The 13658-nt window shown below is 44.8% G+C and overlaps 1 pseudogene; it reads right to left on the bottom strand.

The window, feature by feature from the left end:
* Positions 1-13658, bottom strand: part of LOC123454658 — a 141999-nt pseudogene that overhangs the window by 112601 nt on the left and 15740 nt on the right.

Here is a 13658-nt window from a genome sequence, read left to right as displayed (position 1 = left end):
CCAGTCTCCTGCGGAATCCCATATTCATAGGTACTCAGCGTCCCTCACAGAAAGGAGTGTAGTGTTAAGACATGAGTTAGAGCCTCATCTAGAGAGTGTCTGTGATGCATGACGCATGTATACTCTGGGAAGGTGTCGCATTATTTGCAGAGGGCTGACAAAGACTGTGCATCTTTGGTACAGCTATAGTTTCTTGGGGGTATGTGTATACATGTGTACATGTTTGAATGTGTGCAACTGTACACGTGTGTGGGTGCGTGTGCCTGTGCATACACATGCATGTGGCCATCAGAGCAAAACACCAGGGGTTGCTTCTCAGAAGCCATCCATCTTTGTCTCTCATTGGCCTTTACTTTCCAAATAGACTAGTCTGTCTGGCTAGTGAGTCCCAGGGGTCAATGTATCTGTGTCTCTAGCACTGGTATTATAAGCACGTGCCACCATGCCCAGCTTTCTTTTTAACATGGGTTCTGGGGATCAAATCTAGGTTCTCATGCTTAGAAGACAAGCATTTTACTGACTCAGTTGTATACCCTGCCTTAATATAATTTTTCCTCTATGTATTTAAAAAAATTTATTAACAACCTCTATACATATAGATAATATAACATGATCAAAATCCCATAATCCTCTGTCATTACCTTCTCTTTTCTCCCTCCCAAACTCCCTCGCCACTGAATCCATTCTTTCCAACTAGCCTCTCTTCTATTTTGAGATCGTCATTTTTTCCTCTTATGCAGGCCTTATGTAGGAGATGTCAGCCACTGTGAGGTCATGGATACCTTGCCACTTTGTGTCTGGAAGACAGTACTGCAAAGCACTCTTCCCTTTCCTTTTGCTCTTGGGGTCTTTCCACCACCTTTTCCTCAGTAGTCCCAGAGCCTTGGAGGGTGTGATAGAGATGTCTCATGTAGTGCTGAGCACTCTATCCTTCTCAGCACTTTGAGTATTGAGTCTCCCCTGTGATCACCGCCATCTGAAGAGAGAAGTTTCTCTGACCAAATGCGAGAGTAGCTTTAGCATATGGGTGCAAATATAAGTATTTAGAGTGCAGTTTGCTGGGAATAATATATCCATTTAACCAGACAATAATAGTAGGGTTTCCTCATAGGCTTTCAATTAGGTTTTTAGTACCAGTCAGGAATTCTCTCCTGTGGAACGGGCCTCAAGTCCAAATCAGAGAGCAGTTGGTTTTCCCCACATATTTTGAATCGGAGGTTGATTGATTCCCTAGATGCAAAACTCACAGATGCAGGGAGTACCTGGACAGGACGAAAAGGGTAGTTACGTTCCTCATGACTCGCATGGATCCACACATCCGTCCACTGGTCTTTATGCCCTGCTGTGTGGTAGGTACTAGTTGGAGCTGAGCATAGTAACCGACGTGACAGACTGGCTTCCTAAAGTCACAGAGCTCAGGGTCTGTGGAGAGAAAGACAAAAGCTAAACAAAACTTTACTAAGTAATAAGGAAATTAACAAGGTAATAAACAGTTTCCGATAGTAATTGACACAAAAGACAAACCAGACAGTGTGATGGAGGGAACAGAGGTGACGTACAGCCACCACAGGGAAAATGACTAGAGGCCATCCTGGGGGTCTGCTCTGGAGATGAGACTTCAGCACAGCTGAGGAAGGCTGGACCACGCTAACACAGGGGGAAAAGCATTGCAAGAGAGACCAGCCCCAGCAAAAACCCTGGAGCAGGAGTCGGGTCAGGAGGAAAGGGTGGGAGAGGCCGGCGCCTCACTTTGTAGCTCTGTGATTTCTGATAAGTATGTTGACCTGTGTGCTCTGTTTTCCTCAGCTCTGAAGTGGGGGTGATAACAGTCCTACCTCACTTTGTTGTTGTGACAGTGACATGGTTGATATTTTCAAGTGCCCGGCACCTGGTAGGCAAACATATAAGTCCTTGCAAAATAAATATTTTTCCAGAAAATAAGTCCATAAGATCTTTTCTAAGCCTAGTAATTAAGTTCCTTCCATACACAGGAAAGCTACAATGTCAAGGGCATCACAAGGGAAGGAAGACTGGTTGAAATGCTGACCTAGTTCAATATCCTCATCTTAGGGAAGAAGTTGATCCTTACTTGCAGCTCTCACTTGAATTATTCATTAAGTGTCTGAGACCATGCTCGGGTTTAGGATGCTCATGGAAGGCTGCTAAAGCTGAACTCTGGCCTGGTCCTGTTCTCAATTCTACAACCTTCCCTGGAGGCCAACATCAGACCCTACTGACATTTACCTACTTATTCATATGCTTCACTCATATGTATGAAATAGTTTTGTTTTTATAAATGAGATTAAAAGCACACTATTGCAGTCAGGTTCACATCACTGATAGAAATCATCCAACCAAGAGCAGCTTGTGGGAAAAAGTGGTTTATTTTGGCTTACAGGCTCAAGGAGAAACTCCACGATGACAGGGGACAAGGATGGCATGAGCAGAGGGTGGACATCACCCTCCAGGCCAACATAAGGTGGACAATAGCAACAGGAGAGTGTGCCAAACACTGGCAAGGGGAAACTGGCTATAAAACCTATAAGCCCGCCCCCAACAATATACCATCTCCTGAAGGTGTTAATTCCCAAATCTCTATCAGCTGGGAACATAGCATTCAGAACACCTAAGTTTATGGGAGACAGCTCAATCAAACCACCACACACACTGTTTTAAAAAATTGTGTTAAAGTACATATAGCCTACAAATTCCCACTCAACCACTTTACATATATGTATATATATTTCACTCACATTAAAGACATGCACGTTGATATGCTTGTAAACACTTTGTTCTTAACCTTGACGCTTTTCATTTATTATTTTGAGTTGATAATATTAACCTCATGTTTGAGACACTTTTCTTGAACATTTATATTGCCTTTTCTCTTTCTCCTTCATCTCAGCTTGCCATTCTATGGCATTGAAAATAGGTTCTTGATTCTTTTCCATAACAACAGACTTAATTTTTTTTTTCTGTTTCAGGGAAACTGAGTCCTTTAAATACTTTTTCTTTACCTTCAAATAATAAAACATGACCCAGAGCCACATTGTGAAAAAAACAAAACAAAACAGGACTTTCAGCATTTTCTTAATGCTTATAAAGCAGAACAGCCCCTAAAAGTTGGGCAGAAAGAAGCCCTTAAATAGGGAGAGCCAGCCAGCAATATGACATTGCCATAGCCACTTGGGCTCCAAACTGGTCTGCTTACCCACTTTAGCCTAATGAATTATGGAGACAGGCTACCTTTTAAATAAAGCCCTGCCTGCGAGAACTGTAATCTGCGAGTCTCTTATCTGTTTGTCTTCCTCATCATTTGAATGGTGCTCAGATGTGGCTGGGTAAATAACAGCAGTGTGATTTTTAATCAGACACCTGCCCATCCCATCACAACCGTTGGGCTTCCCAAGACTACCACTGCACATGGGGTACACAGCTGAGCACCTCTTGAGTGACAGAGAGAATGTGAGAGGATGCAACCTCATTGTTGGAAAACCTTAGCTCCCATGGACCAATGTGCAGATCTGCTTGTATATCTGTTGGCTGTGGAAGGGAGTATAGCTGTGCTGGGTTGTCAAGGGTGGGAAAAAAAAACCAGAAGACAACAAGAGAAACGAAAATAGGTGTTTCTGAATGCTCCTGCTAACGGAACAACTTGCCAGTTGACCTGGGCAAAGAGGTGAGGGAAATATGGTCGCTTGAAGTCATTTGAAGTTCTGTATGCTGGCCATCTGGCTTGTTGTATTAGGAGTTTCAAGCTCCCCTGGAGAAAGGAGGTCTTCAGCTGTTGGGGCTGCATGGTCAGTGTCACCAGCACTGAAAACTCTGATCCAGATCTTGCTCAGAGAGATTGGTTTCTGTGTGTTGGTGCTGAAGAAACAGCCTTGCAGCTCAGGTTCAATGTGGTTGATGGTTCATTGGTGAACTAGAGAGAGCTGCATTGGCACTTATTACATACCAGCCCCTTTCCTCTCTCCCCTCCCTGGCCCCTAGTGGCTTTGCATGGGCCATAGAGACATCCCACTGTTTACTGTAAGAAGGGCACTAATGACACTCTGAAGAAATGATCTCACCCAAGTCTAGGCTGGTGAGCCACTGAGTTAATGGGTAACTTACAGAAGCAAGCTCAGGGGTTCCTGGAAGGAGCATCGGCGACTTGAAGGCAGCTGAGTCACCTAAAAGCCAACCCTAATGTGAGGAGGGACTCGTGGCAGCCGCACTCCCTGTACAACTTACAGGCATTTCCACTGAAGAGTCACCTTCTTTCAGCAACTGTTGATTGTTTCTCTAACTTTTATGAGGGATTTTCTGAGGCTTTTAAGGTTTATGAGCTTCCTGTGTCTCAAAAGTCTCCTTACTGTCTCCAGGAGGGTATGGGAGTTCAAATGGATGTTCTCCACTACATTTGGGAGTTTATTAAGGCTTTTAACGTAGATCTCCAGACTCCTGGCTGGAGGAGGTGTCACTGTGTATGGATTGTAGGGTCCAGCCCTGAGGTGTGTTTGGGGAATTCCAGTCTAAATATAAGCACAGTGTTTGAGCTTTGCCTGGGGTTCCTGGAGTGTGCTTGCTTGTGATGGTGGTGATTTTCTCTCTGTGTGGACAGATGGAAGGGGTCAACCTCTTCTGCCATTATAGAGCTTCCCCTGGATCTGCAAGCTTCCTTCCCCCATTCCTATGTCTTATCTGGAAGTTCATCCTAACAATGTGAGGCTGACTGCTACAGAGGGATGCTTCAGTTCAGAGAAAATGGCTCCACGGCACCAGGTCTCATGATGTGCTCTTTATGGGTTCCAGGTCACAAAACATTCACAGTTATGCTAGGAGGTGAGTAGTACTATTATCCCATTTTGTAGCTAGGAAAAATGAGGCTCAGAGGGGTCAGCTTGCCAAGGCCATATGCCAGGTACCACATCTGAATTTCCCTCCTTTAAATTTTCTTTAAAAATTTTATTTATTTGGAGAGAGAGGGAGGGGAGAGAAGGAGAGAGAATGGATGCACCAGGGCCTCTGGCTGCTGCAAACAAACCCCCACTACATGTGCTACTTTATGTATCTGCCTTTACGTGGGTACTAGGAAATCAAACTCAGGTAATTAGGCTTTTCAAGCAAGTGCCTTAACCACTGAGCAATCTCTCCAGTCCCACATCATCTCGCTTAGTGAGGGGGTCAATAATCCATAGCCCATGAACTATATAGAACTGAAAAAGTATTTTTACATTTAATTATTTCACATCAAACCACCATAAACAAAACCCAAGACAAAAGGGAGGCTGGGGAGATGGCTAAATGGGTAAGTACTTGCCACTGAAGCATGAAGGTCAAGTTTGATTCCCTAGCACCTACTAAAAAGAGCTCGGCACTGCCACACAGGTCTATAATCCTAGTCCTGTGAGGGACAGAGACTAGACAATTGCTGGGGTTTGCTGACTGTGAACAGCAGCCGTCAGTTGAGGGAGAGACCATGTATCAAGCAAACATGTAGATGGGAGATAGATAAGGGCACCCAATGTTATCCTCTTGCCTCTCACTGGTGCCCTGGCACACATCTGCACGTACATGTGCATATTCCACACATACCCAATCACACATACTCTATATACACATGCCAATTCCCCCCCAAAACAATTTGTGATAGATGACAATTACATGAAATTCTTATTGTAACAAAGTGTGCATGGTTGTTTACATATTGCCCAAAAATGCCTTTCCATCCACCAACAGCGTGCACACACTGGGCAGAAGTGCCAAGTATTTACAGTAAGGCAGTGTGCAGGAGCATTTATTGCTGCCCAGAGGAAGCTGGCCCGCCTCTTGTTCACTGTGCAATCACACCAGGTGATTATCAGTTAGGCTCCTTATAATGACAACAGTGAGCACTTCCACCACACAATGGCACATCAGCCATCGTGCCCCAGTGCTTTGAAACAGGCACTGTCAAATTTTGGAGGAATCTGAGCAGCAGGGGACAATGTTGTAGTTATTCTTTTTGTATATTTTTAAAGTAGACTTTTTTTTTTTTAAGGTATTGTCTCACTGTATCCCAGGCTGTCCTGGAATTCACTATGTAGAGAGAATGAACATGGATGTGCCAGGGCCTCTAGCCACTGCAAATGAACTGAAGATGCATGTGCCTCTTTGTACATTTGGCTTTACGTGGGTACTGGGGAATCAAACCTGGGTCATTAAGCTTTGCAGGCAAGTGCCTTAACCACTGGCCATTTCTCTCCAGCTCTCTTGTATCTTGTAGGTATTCTTATTGCACCATTTGACAAAATGCATACATAGGTGATGTGGCACGGTGATATTTCCCAGGATGACATGGCAGCTGGAGGCAAACTCAATTTCCAGCTCCTACTTCTAAGCCTGTACTTTCTCTAAAGTCTATACACACATACACATTTGGTATACATGTACACACACACACACACACACACATATATATGTATATTTATATATATGTATATATATATATTTATATATATGTATATTTATATATCTGGTGTGCACAGATGCACATGTGTGTATGGACACGTGTGCTCGTGTGTATGTGGAAGCCAAAGGTTGACATTGAGTGTCTTCATCCATCAGTCTCCACCTTATTCTTTGAGATGAGGTCTCTCACTGAACCCAGAGCTCACCAATTCAGTAAGGCTAGCTAGCCAGCAACCCATAGAGATCTGCCTGTATCCGCCTCCCCAACAATGGGATCACAGTTGTCCACTACCATGCCTGACAATTTACGTGGAAATTGGGGACCTGAGCTCAGGTCTTCATGCTAGTGTGGTAAGCACTTTCCTCACCAAGCTAGTGCCCTAGCCCCAAGACAGCACTTTTGAGAACATTTTCACACAGGTAGGTCAGAGCATGTGTCCACCAAAAGAGGCTGTGAGTTCAGACTGTCTTTTGCCCTGTACTCTGGCTCTTTCCCTCCATGGTGTCCTGCCTTTTGCAGCCCTTATATGCATCCACCCATCCACCTCCTATCCTAGGAACAGGATGTTGCCTGTGAAATGGCCTCATTTACATCCAGGAGGGAGGAGGAGATTTAGTTCAAAACCAATGGGGCTGTAGTATATTCCAGGCAACTTTTTTTTTTGTTGTTTATTTTTATTTATTTATTTGAGAGCAACAGACAGAGAGAAAATGGGCACACCAGGGCCTCCAGCCACTGTAAACGAACTCCAGGCACGTGCGCCCCCTTGTGCATCTGGCTAGCATGGGACCTGGGGAATCGAGCCTCGAACCGAGATCCTTAGGCTTCACAGGCAAGTGCCTAACCTCTAAGCCATCTCCCCAGCCCTCCAGGCAACTCTTAAGCCCCATGCTAAAGCTGGCTCACTCTCTCTCCCTCTCTCTCTGGAACTGGAGGATTCAAATCCCAGCAGGCCTGATACTTTCAAGTCAGATAAACAGGGGCTCACTTGGCAGCTGTGGGAATCATTCTGATGGTCTCACAAGGTGTGTGCCCCTCCTTTCCCTTTGAAGGCATTTCTGTTTGGGAGCTATGGCCTAGTCCAAGCTAGAATAAATTAAGCTGCTTTTTCTCACAAAACCCTGGCATTTCTGCCATGGATGCATAAGTAGGGTATGTGCTGTGGAGGCGTGAAAGGAGAAAGGTCCTTGGTACATCCTTGTAGAATGTCTCTCCATGACTCTCTAAACTACCTCCCCACTCCCACCATCCATCTCAACAAAATGAGCCTTGCCAAAAGCAGCCTTGCTACTTTGTTGTGAGTACAATTCATTGTTATCCTTAGAATATTAGCTCCTTTTCAAAACTGAACACATCAGAGAATTTCAGACAGAAGAATCCCTTGTTAGAAAGCTGTGTAGGGCTTGGGTGGCTGGGGTGTGAGAGTCGTGCATTTTAACCAGAAGAAATATTGTGACCTGGAAGGGGAGACTGAGCAGGGGGTGTCCTTGGTGCTGATGCCCACTGACTGGTGAGTGTGGGAGGAAAGTCCTGTTCTGAGTCCCTGGCAAGGGGCAGCTGGGGAAGGCTCCCTGTTGGGAGTGGGATTAGCTTTGAAATGAGAATGGATTTTACAAAAGAGCATTGGGGATGGATTAGCCACAGGAAATGAGGAGCATCTTTCAAGAAGATAGATGAAAATTTTAAAACTTGCTCAAATTCCTTAACATGGCCAGTTAAAGCATACCTCCAGGCTGGATAAACTACCAGATGTGAGCCAGATGTGGCTCACTGCCCACTTGTCCGCATAAAGCTTTGTCGGGGCACACTCAGTGTTTACATGGTATTTATGTCTGCTTTCTCCATGCCACAGCAAGGTCCGAAGGTTAGAAGTGGGACCAAATGGCCCTGCGGAGCCATATTTACTGTCTTAATGGAGAACCTCACTACCTACCAGCATTGATAAATATGTATAAGTGGCCAATAAACAAAATGCTCACCTTTGGTAGCCATCAAAGGAAAGGCAAGTGAAATAGCATTGAGATGCTCTCACCCTACTTATAAGTAGCACTGACCAAGAAAAAAGTAACAAATGGTGGTGAGGACATGGACTGACTTCCTCCCTACTGGCGGGAGTATAAACTAGTCCAGCCACGATGGAGGTTAGTGTGGAGGCTCCTCCAAAGCCTGAAAATGCATCTGCCGTTGTGACCCGCTATCCCATTCCTAGGCATTTACCCAAAAGACTCCAAGTCAGTGTGTCACAGAGATATTTGCACATCATTTTTTCTTTTTTTGCATCACTTTTCACAATTGCTAAGCTATGGAACTGTTGCCTGGCCAGTTCTTCTGATTTGAAATACTACTCCCTGGAGGGAGGAGGGAAGAGAGAGGATGGAGGAGGACGATGGAAGCAAAGGACTCACGGGTCCTGGAAAGCCCCTGAAACTTAAAAGGCCACGAGACTGCTCCCTGTTCCCCTTGCCAGTTATAGAAGCTGTAAACAAATACTGGGGAAGAGACTTCCCAAGCAGCCCAGCCGCCTGTAGGTGTGCACCGTGCTCCAGGGACGCAGCCTTCTTTTCCGAGTGGTCATTGTTCTGGGGTGGGCTTTTACGTGATGCAGCTGCCTCTGAGTTGGCCTTGCTCGCTAAGTAACCTATCACTCAGGCTCCCGTCAGTAACTCCTCACCCACACTCCTATAAGTCACCTCTCATCCATGCCGATGCATGCCACCCTTCACCCTGCTCAATAACTTCAATAAACTTGCTGCTTCACCAGATTGGACTTGGAGGGCATCTTACTGTGATCTGTTGTCAGTAGCCTATGTGGGGTAAATGTCACAGCCCCACCCCAGGAAGGTTAACGCAGTGGGAATCAACCTATGACTCTTGCAACAGGAACAGTTGAAGAAAATGTGATGTAGTGTATGATGGCATTGTTTTCATCCACAAAGAAGAATGAAGTTATGTTGTTCGTGGGAAAAAGAGTGGAACTGGAAGTAATCATGTAAAGCGAACTAAGAGTCTCGAAGAAACAAGCAGTGCAGGATTTCCCTCATTTGTGGGTCCTAGATTTTATATAAATACCTAAAATCATACACGTGTAGATAGCGTGAAAGTAGCAGTGAAACTGTCTAGGGGACTCAGAGGAAGGGGAGGGGGAGGAGAGGGAGGTCAGTGGGAAATGAGTGGCATATGCTCAAAGTGCATTCTATACTTGCGTGAAAATGGCCTTGCCGTACCCTAATTCAGTAAAGAGCTATTATAAAAAGACTTACTAGATAAATAGAATGAGAAGGAAATGTAAAGAATAGAAGAGATAGGAGGCTTAGGAAAAGGGCGAGAGTAGGAAAGGCAGGCATACAGGGGCAGAAGCAAGAGCCGCTTAGGTTTACGCAAAGCCAAGGCCACTGCTCAAGTGAGTGTTCTCCACCTTCAAACCGACTGTGGGAGAGCGAGTGCATGTCCCTCACAGACCCGGGTGTTTTATTAAGCCTTGTAACCTAGGTCTCCAGGAGCCTAGGTGCAGGTGTCACGGGGGTGGGGTGGGTGGGTTCTGGGGTCCAGTCCAAAGATGTGTTTGGGGAGGGATCCAAATTCCGACCCAAAGGTGTGCGGAGAAGTGTGAGCTCTGGCAGGGTCCCTGCTGCTTGCTCCTTTTTGGTGTTTGCTGGATGGTGATGGGTTGCAGAAATTCTCTGGAAAGATCACTCCACCACCAGTGCAAGTGAAAGTTGAGGAGTTTATTACCTAGGGCCAAAAAGCTTGAGGTAGCCCTCCAAAGAAGCTCTGGCCTCCTAGCGAGCTGCGATTCTATTTCCATTTTATAGATTTCATAGCCAATGGGAGGGGTAAGTGAACAAACAAGACATGACAATTTGCATATCAATCATTTCCGTAGTCAGGCCACCATGCACTCCATTTTACTTTGTTTTTGCCTAAACTGTCTTTCCTTCTTATCATCCCTTTAGGCCTTTTCTGGACAGTTACTTCTTTAGGATTTTTCTATCTGCTGACAAAGATAAGTTTTAGCTCCTCAGCAATTAACTCTTATGGTAACTCAGTAAATCAGTTCAACTTTTAGCTTCTTTTCTAACACAATAGTTTCTTTCTCTGCTTGGATTTGTGAATGGCAGCCAGCTTCTTTTGCCATTGATGGACCTTCCCTAATCTGTAAGCTTTAAATAAACCCTTCCTCCCATAAACACTGTCTGGTTGGACGTTCATCGTGTAGCTGTCTACACCACCAACCAAGCATGGTGGCTTATTCAGTCTTGACAACTGCTCTTTGTGTGATGCGGTGCTCTCCCCACATAAGCACAGTTAGCTGTAGGAGCCTGGGGAGAGCTGCATGCCCTGCAGACTTGGATGTAATTAAAATTCAAAAGGAAAGATTCAAAACTCTGCAGTTACAGTGTGTATGAATAAACATCACATGTGGCCCAAAGACTAGTGCATCAGCCTCATGCCTCCAAAGTCCCAGTGTAAAAACGACAACCAGAACAGCTTATAAGTGAAAACCCAGACCCCCAGTTGTGGTATTTTGTATGAGGTATAAAATTAAGCATATTTACTTGCTGCAGGATTTCTTAGAACCTTCAATAGGTTCACAAAGCTGAGTGCAGAAGGGAAGGGAAGGTCCTTCTCTAAAACATCTGAACTCAGCTTTACCTATACATCTCCCCCCCCTTTTAAATCAAGCATGTGGCTTACAAAGCCCATTTTGGAATGTAGTTACTTTGGTATTATTTTGTGATCAATATATACATTTGGCACTAGGCACAATCTTGCAGGTCCAATGGTGCCATGCCCTCTGCACGCTGTGAATCCTCTCCTGAGAAGCTTTATACTGTCATGCTTAGGCCCAGAGTCTGCATTCTTGACATTAATGTTGCTCTTAGAAATTTGTGGAGCTTAAGAGATTTTGTAATTGCAAGTTGCAATCCAATTGCAACCTCAAAGTCTATGTTCCTTTTGGCCCCTGAATTTCCCCCTTCCCAAGGGGGTCATGGCAAAGAGGGTTGTAAATGATAAGGCTTTGTGACTGGACCCTTAAGGGTCAGCCACTAAAAAAAGGGACCAGCAATGGTGGATAATGAGTTTGGGTTTAAAAAAAAAAAAAAAAAAGCATGTTTCTGACCCTGCTCCTAATCAGCTATGATTGCTCCAACCAGGGCCTTCCGCAGAGCGTTTGGCAACTGGCAATCAGCACCACTCTGCGTCTGTCGTGGTAAGCTCCTGGCTGCATGGTGTCCTCGGTCACTCCCCACCATGCTGCCACTTCAGTGTGGATTTCACTGCCTCTGTGACAAGCTTTGCAAACAAAAATAGTTGTCCCAGGGATTTGGGGCAGTGTGCCAGGGTTTACACAAAGCCGCAGGAGAAACTTGGGGTAAAAGCTGCAGGAGACACTCGGGGTACTTTTCTGGGTAGCCATTTTTAATAACTTTTGTTGAAGCATGACACGATATATGTCTTTATGGAAAAAGTACAGATATTATTGAATCTTAACAAGCCACAGAGATCACTCCTGAGTGTCAGTTCTAACCATGTATCTTTTGGGTGTGTGTGCACCAGAGAACAACCCTGGGGGTTGGGTATTGTTCCTCAGGCACTGGACACCTTTTTTTTTTTTTTTTTTTTTTTAATAGACACTGCCTTCCACTGGCCAGGAACTTACTAGATAGGCTAGGCTTGACTGGCTGGCCAGTGAGCCCCAAGAATCCATCTGTTTCTGCTTTCCAGTGTTCCCATTGTAAGTGTGTGTTATTACACACTCTTTTTTTTTTTTTTTTACACATACGTTCTGGGGATTGAACTCGGTTCCTCATGCTTATAAGGCCAGTGCTTCACTCCCCCAGCCCTTTGATAATATATCTTGTATCAAAGCAAATACTGATATGTTACCATTTTTGTATCTGATGTTTAAAAATGAAATGTCACAATTGAACAGTCAGTGTTAGGTGCATCAGTATAGGTTCTGTTCCCAGAAAAGATGTTGTCCCCATTTTGTAGGACAATATAGACTTTCTCCTGCCATGAAGTCACTGTTTGGTGTGACTGAACAGACAGAAGTGGTCGTCCTGTGGCAGAGCTCTGGGCCTGTCACCTCCGGTGTTCCCTGAGGGTGAGTGCACAGCAAGCTGCTACAAAGGAAGCCACAGGAAGCAAGATGCTTGTGTTCTTGCCCAGCCAGGTTGTATACTGAGCCACATCACAGGTACGAGGAGACCAGTGTTCATCTCTGAATCCCTTTCTCTGCTCTTTTGGATATGCCTCTGCTTCCTTTGTGTTTAGGGCAAATGATCTTTTGAGGGAGAGTCTCTCTCTCTCCCCTCCCCTCTATTTTTAAGTGAAATAAATATCCTGACTTCTTGTAGTATTCTGCAAACAGCAAATTCACATTTCGGCTGTAGACACACACCAATGATCTCATTGCCTAGCCCTCCATCAGTTGTAGAGGAAAAGCAATCCAAGTTGAATCTGGAATGAATTGCCTTCAAATGCAATGTACCACTGTAATCTGGGATATTGCAAGCAGCTTAATGTGCTGGTTGATGACACACATGACCATTATGTGGCTCTCCCTCATTGAATGCACTGGGCGCAGCCCAAACCATAAATCTGTCAGCAGACAAAACATAAAATTTACATGCAAGATCAAATCTCCCCTGTCCTGATTTTTACACAAGGGTCACCAGTGGGTAGTAAATTAAGATTCAGAGTAAAAGTTACCTGCAGGTGCTAAATCACTAGACCATGTCAGGATCATAGAATCTTCTTTTGTTAATATCGCTAGCATTTGTTATCAGCGCCTGCGCTTATATAAACTGCGGGTTGGTGCTTGTATAAGGCAAGGTGCCCTTTGTCCCTCAGAGATTTTGGATTTCATTTGTCAAATGCGGTCACGTTGTTTACCCAACTGCAAATATGTGGTACTGAGATTTGGATTTGAAAGCTAAACACAGGCGAGCAGGCATGCTTGGATGGTTTGTGGTATTAATAAATCTCTGGTTGCTAAGAAATTACACATATATTTTAATTTCATTAGCTTTCAAGAAATATTTATTGAACACCTGCTGCCAGATACCGTGCTGGGCACCGAGTGTGTGAACATGAGCAAGACGATTCCAGTGAGAAATGAAACCATATTGAAAAAGGATCGATCAGGGGCTAGTGCGAGAAGCACATAGGGCTCTGGTATTCAAAGCAGGTGAGACGCCCCTGTTAGCAAACAGGT

The sequence above is a fragment of the Jaculus jaculus genome, chromosome 14, assembly GCF_020740685.1.
Source record: "Jaculus jaculus isolate mJacJac1 chromosome 14, mJacJac1.mat.Y.cur, whole genome shotgun sequence".
Classification (NCBI taxonomy): domain Eukaryota; kingdom Metazoa; phylum Chordata; class Mammalia; order Rodentia; family Dipodidae; genus Jaculus; species Jaculus jaculus.
This window is presented reverse-complemented; position numbering and strand designations above follow the sequence as displayed.